Raw genomic sequence first — 7,033 nt, 5'->3', positions numbered from 1 at the left:
GCACCGGTGATTGTGGCCTCCACATCTTGATGGTTTTGTCTCTTGTTCTACAAGGTAGGTGGAAAATAGTTTATGTACCTAGACTGGCCCACTTCATTGAAACATGAGGCCCATGACTTGGTGGGCTAAGAAATGAAAGGGAGAAAACCCAGGTCGGCCTAGGAGGGGAGAAGCACGCAAACATACTCTCAGACACGCCACAATAATGGGAGAAAAGCCGATCGTGATTCTATCCCCACAAGACCAGCTACATTAAACGTGACATCGAATGGCCAGCACCAAGGGTCAAGTTCCTATTGCAGATTGGAACGGCCATATTAAATGCGACGCTTGCCATCTGAAACAAGAGGTGATCATTACAGTGAGAGACAAGTCAAAGATCCCGTAGAGGACATGAGTATAAATAAGAAGGAGAAAGCAAATGAGCCAAGTTAATCAGTTTGAACAAACTCTTAACTCTTTCTCTATTTTCTCCAGTAAAATCATATTCTAACGTTGGCATCGGAGGTGTCAGGGACATACCCAACCACCCCATTCTCTGCTTTTACATGTACTCGGTGTGAACACACCTTAACATTTGGCGTCTTCTGTGGGATCAATAGTTATTTTGATCTAGCAGCATTAGCGTGCCTTTCGTATGCTTGCCACGACACGTTCTTGAGCAACCCTTGAGCAGGAAGTTACATAGACGAACAAGGAAGGAAGGTTTCCAGGAATGGAAGAATGCACAAAGAAAATGGCCTCGGTTATGGAAGCCTTCAATGGCAGAACGAGGCGCTGAAATAAAGAAATGCCTAGTTCAAGTAAGGCGTCGAGCCATGTCGGATTTAGCAGATGGAGGAGGATTTGCAAAATGTTGGTTAGATACCACCTGAAGACAAAGAACACAAGAGGATGAGTGATGATGAGAATGGGGGGATCTGGGGAAAATATGAAGTAATGGCAAAGAGAATGGGGGGATCATCCTCTATGGACATTTTGCTAAGCAGCACAGACCTCCCTTACGACACCAAAATGATGGTCATCCCACTACTACCTAAGTTTAGAGCTCCCCAAATAGAGATGTATGATGGGTCCAAGTACCCCGTCGAACATCTAAAAACAATCAAGACCCATGATAAGTGTGATTTTTATGTAATTTTTATAACTCTTTTATTTATAAAAGAAATATTCAGCGTACACGATATCTACTCGGTGAAATTCTCTCGAGCTCCGCAATTCATTTCGCATATCACTGAATCTTCCATTTTAGATAATCCCGTTATTCTTGGTATAATCTTCTTTTATGTTAACATTTATTTTTAGAAACTATTTTTTTTCAGATTTTTAGGTTAGATTGTAGCTACATTTATCTTGTTTTTGCATTTGAGGTTTTGACATCTATTTAACACCTGCTTGTGGGATAAGAGAAAGAAGAGAGTCTAAATTGGAGAGTAAAAAATATTCCAGAGATTATTCCTTAAGTTTCTTTCGAGGAAGCGGATTTGGAGTGTAGGGCAAGAGTTGCATGCTTCATCAACCGACTCTAACGAAGAACACTAATTTTATTCTTTTTATTTTCAATTTCATTATGAACTAATTTTATTATCTAAAGCTCTGATATAGTATAGCATTGAACAAATAATTTATATTTTAAGTTATCGTATTTTCAATATTTTCATGATTGAGTGTTTATTCCTTATTTTTAATTCTTGCAATTGTCTAGCTAATTATTGTTCGCAATAAGACTGAGATGTGATTTGTGATTAAAATTATAAGATTAAGCACCATTAGTTGAGCGAAAGTAGAGATACTTTACCGCGATTAGTGTGATTTTTATGAAAAATCTAAAGAACTTAATGAGTCTCCAATTAGTTAAATTTACATAGAGATATGAAGTTATTAATTGAAGATATTTTTAGTATTGTTCAAGAGAAAATATTGAATAGTTAAGGGATTTTTATCATCAATTTGGGATAATTGGAATTCTATAACAAAGAATAATAAATTGTGTGAGATTTGGTAAGTGAAATCAAACACTCCAGATCTATTCTTATTATCCTTAAAATCTTAATTTTAATGCTATTGTCTTCAGTTTAATTTAGATAATCTATTCTCCAAATTTCAGGATTTCAAATAGTAATTAATTTAGTAAATTTCAATACTCAATAACATAATTATTCCTTGTGGGTTCGACATCCGCTTTCTTTCAAACACTTTACTACTTGTTATGATTCTGTGCATTTGCAGATATTTTTATGCGAACAAGTTTTTGGCGCCGTTGTTGGGGATTAGTTATTTGTTATTGTTATTGGTATTGATATTGATACTAGATAGATTTTTACTACTTTGAATTTTATTTTATTGGTTTAAATTAGATCTCAGTTTGATTTTTTTTTTTCAGGAATTAGAAGTGTATGCCCCGATCTAAATCATTAGAGCGTACACTTTTTGGTCCCGAGATTGAAATAACCTTATGTCGGATTAATAAAGAGACTATGCTATGTCCTTTGTCAATGGGGCGACATCTAGTATAAGGTGGCAAGCTATACAAGTTAATAACTTCGAGATCAAGCCGGCCATCATACAAATGATTCAACAAACCGTCTAGTTTGGGAGGGCTGTCACAAGAGGATCCTAATGGCCATATTGAGAATTTTCTAGAAATTTGTGATACTTTTAAACACAATGGAGTGACAGATGATGCAATTCGATTGAGACTTTTTCTTTTTTCACTTACGGAAAAAGCAAAAGGTTGGTTGAACTCTTTGCCGACCTGCATCATCACCACCTAGGAGGAGTTGGCACAAAAAGTTTTAGTAAAATATTTCCCTCTGGCCAAGATAGCGAAGTTAAGGAATGATATTACTACATTCACCCAATTTGAGGATGAATCATTATATGAGGCATGAGAGAGATACAAGGACTTATTGCGCAAGTGTCCACATCACGATCTCCCAGCCTAGCTTTAAGTACAAACATTTTACAATGGTTTGGGACCCATGAGTAAGACCCATGAAGCCGCATATGAACTTTTGGAAGAATTGGCATTCAACAACTATCAATGGTCTATGGAGAGAGCATTGCGAAGAAAGACGGCTGGAGTTTTTGAACTTGATTCTATTATAACATTGGTGGCGCAGATGACAAACCTATCACAACAACTAGGTAAGATGAACGTTAATGTTATTCAAACTAATGTTGTTTGTGACCATTGCGCAGGAAATCATTCAAGTGTAGATTGCCAAGTGGGGAATCCTTTTGCCCAATCGAGTTATGAACAAGCCCATTATGTGTCCAATTTCCAACGTCAAAATAATCCTTATTCAAACATGATCAATCCCGGATGGAGAAATCACCTTAACTTTTCATAGAGCAATAATCAAAGGCCGGATAGACCACCTAAATAGTTTCCACACCAAGATAAGAAACTGAAACTTGAGGATAAGTTTATGTAGTACATGCAAAAAATTGATATGGTGATCCAAAACAACTCGGCTTCAATCCACAATATTGTGGCACAAATTGGTCAACTCTCAAACATGCTTACCGAGAGAACAACAGAGACTTCACCCACCAACACTGTGACCAATCCGAAGGAACATGACAAAGTCATAACAATTAGAAGTGGGCGGACATATGACCAGCCACGGACAGTAAATACAAAGAGAGATGCAAAAGCTGCCGAAAATGTGGAGTTTGAGAAGAAGGAAACCGAGTACGAGGTGAAAGAAGCAGAGCGGGATGTGATTGACCAGCAAGCTAAAATTACTAAACAGAATAAAGGGGTTGCAAAACACAAGAAATCTAGAGAGTTTATATCTGAAACTTATTCTCCTTCAATTTATGATCCACCAAATCATTTTTCCACAAAGATTAACAAAAAATAAGATTGATAATCAGTTCTCTAAATTTCTGAGTATATTTAAGCAATTGCATATTAATATTCCTCTCATTGAAACTTTAGAGTAAATGCCTAAATTTGTAAATTTTTTGAAGGATATATTATCAAACAAGCGGAAGTTGGAGGATCATGAGACTGTAATGCTGATCGAGGAGAGCAGTGCAATTTTACAAAAAAAGCTACCGCCTAAGTTGAAAGATCCGAGGAGTTTCACGATCCCTTGCACTATAGGAAATTCCTATTTTGATAAAGATTTATGCGACTTAGATGCAAGTATTAATCTAATGACTTTCTTTGTTTTCAGGAAACTAGGTCTTGGAGATGCAAAGATGACTACCATAGCAGGTCACTTTTGACATATTTAAATCTATGGAATTCCCTTTCGAGGTACATTCTTGTTTTCAAATAAGCGACCGAGACATGGTCAAGGCCGATGAGACTTATGGAGCTGAATTTTCAAAGCTACCACTTGAGGTATATCTGACTCACCCTACATCTATTGAATCTGAAGATGAAGAGGTTTGGGAGTGTGAGAGATATTTGGAAGCTACACCATCCATTTCTCCTTCAATAAAACCAAAAGTGGAAGACCTAAACTCATCTCAGTCGACATCCACAAGTAAGGAACCACCCAAGCTTTAACTCAAACTGCTTCCATCAAATTTAAGTTACGCTTTCTTAGGCCAGGGCTCTACTTTTTCAGTTATTATTAACAGTTCCTAGACTGATGTAGAGGAAGAGAAGTTGCTAAGAGTCTTGCAGGAACACAAGATGTCCTTGGGTTGGACCATCTCGGACATCAAAGGAATTAGTCCTTCAATTTGCATGCACAAGATTTTAATGGAGGATAATTTTAAACCGATCATCCAACCCCAGAGGAGATTAAATCCATCGATGCAAGAAGTGGTGCATAAAAATGTATTGAAGCTTTTAGATGCTGTGATCATTTATCCAATCACAGATAGTGCATGGGTAAGTCCAGTGCAAGTCGTCCTAAAGAAATGAGGGATAACCGTGATCAAGAATAACAACAATGAACTCATACTGACGAGGACATCACATGATGGCAAGTATGCATAGACTATCAAAGACTAAATGATGCAACTCAAAAAGACCATTTCCCCATACCTTTTATTGATAAAATGCTAGAAAGACTTGTTAGCCACGCTTATTACTATTTTCTAGATGGATATTCTGGTTACAATCAAATAGCCATTGCACGCAAGGATCAAGAGAATACCACTTTCACCTATCCTTATGGCATTTTTGCATATAGACACATGCCTTTCGGTCTTTGCAATGCGTCAACCACTTTCCAAAGATGCATAATGCTCATCTTCTTGGACATGGTGGAAAATGTTTTAGAAGTATTCATGAATGACTTCTCGATTTTTTGTCACTCTTTTGATAATTGTTTATCTAATTTATTTTTGATTTTGCAGAGATGCATGGAGACAAATGTTGTTTTAAATTGGGAAAAATTTCACTTCATAGTCGAGGAGGGAATAATGCTTGGCCATCGCATTTCCTTCAAGGGAATTAAGGTCTACCGAGCAACGATAGAAGTTATTGACAAACTCCCACCACGGACCAATGTGAAGGGCGTGAGAAGTTTCTTGGGTCACGTCGGGTTTTATCGTCGATTTATCAAAAAATTTTCCTAGATTACTAAACTTCTCTGCAATCTGTTGATTAAAGATACTTAGTTTGAGCTTTCTGATGAATGCTTGCATGCTTTTAAAACATTGAAAAAGAAATTAATTTCAGCACCTATCATTATATCACTGGATTGGAATCTACCTTTTAAATTAATGTGTGATGCTAGAAATTATGCTATAGGCGCTAATTTAGGGCAGAGAAAAGATAACATTTTTTCATTTTATTTATTATGCAAGCCGGACCTTAATAGAAGCTCAACTTAATTATGCTACTACTGAAAAAAAAAAATTGTTAGTAGTTGTGTTTGCTTTTGACAAATTTAGTTCTTATTTGATAGGTTCAAAGGGGGTAGGTAATCTACACCGATCATTCAACTCTTAAATACTTGCTATCGAAGAGAGATGCAAAACCAAGATTGTTAAGATGATTTTTGCTATTACAAGAGTTCAATTTGGCAATAAAAGATAAGAAAGGTACTGAGAATGTAGTGGCCGGCCACTTATCTCATCTTGAGCTTAGAGAGGTGACAAGTGAGGAGAAGTTTCCAATTAATGAGACCTTCCCAGATGTGCAATTAATGGATATACAAGTTGTTCCATGGCAAGCCGACATGGTAAATTATTTGGTATCCAGAATTCTACCGACCGAGATGACATATCGACAAAAGAATAAGTTATTTTTCGACTTGAAATATTATTTTTGGGATGAACCTTTTCTATACCGGCATTGCGCGGACTAGATAATCAGGAAATGTGTGCCCGAGGAGGGGATGACCATATTTAGACACTACCACTCATTGGAAGTGGGCAGCCACTTTGGTGGAGCAAAAACTGCAGCGGAAGTTTTACAGTGCGGCTTTTATTGGCCGACTATTTTTAAAGACTTTTTTAATTTTGTTAATTTATGTGACCATTGTCAAAGGTTTGGAAAAATTTCTAGGAAACATGAAATGCCTTTAAACAATATTTTAGTGATTGAATTATTTGATCTTTGGGGTATAGATTTCATGGTTCCTTTTCCATCCACATATTCTAACAAATTTATTTTGGTTGCTGTACATTATGTCTCCAAATGGGTGGAAGTGGTCGCCTCATATTCTACCAATGATGAAAGGGTCATAGTGAATTTCCTGCAGATGAACATCTTTTCCAGATTCGGCACTCCAATGACCATAATTAGGGGTGTAAATTTAAACCGGAAAACCAGACCGGACCGGTTGGTCTGGTTTTGAACCGGTCCGGTCTGGAACCGGTTTCTATATTATAAAAACCGGCCAGAACCGGTTCGGCTTCGGTTCCGTAGTTTCTAGAACCGGACTGGACTGAACCGGACCGGTTGGAAAAAATATATATATATAAATTAATTTTATATATTATACAAAATATTTATAAATATTAGTTTTATATATAATATATAATAATATATTAAATTTTTAAATATAATATATGAAATAATTTCATGTTATAATTTATAAATTATAACATAAAATGT

The 7,033-nt window shown here is 36.4% G+C and overlaps 1 non-coding gene across 1 annotated transcript; it reads right to left on the bottom strand.

Annotated features, from left to right (window-relative positions):
• Positions 1 to 2,828: 2,828 nt before the first annotated feature.
• LOC118349351 lies at positions 2,829 to 2,935 on the bottom strand. Its single transcript, XR_004802321.1, has one exon. It is a non-coding gene; the product is annotated as a small nucleolar RNA R71 (small nucleolar RNA).
• Positions 2,936 to 7,033: the final 4,098 nt, after the last annotated feature.

The sequence above is a fragment of the Juglans regia genome, chromosome 8, assembly GCF_001411555.2.
Source record: "Juglans regia cultivar Chandler chromosome 8, Walnut 2.0, whole genome shotgun sequence".
Classification (NCBI taxonomy): domain Eukaryota; kingdom Viridiplantae; phylum Streptophyta; class Magnoliopsida; order Fagales; family Juglandaceae; genus Juglans; species Juglans regia.
The sequence above is the reverse complement of the archived record's forward strand: the minus strand, read 5'-3'. Positions and strand labels throughout refer to the sequence as shown.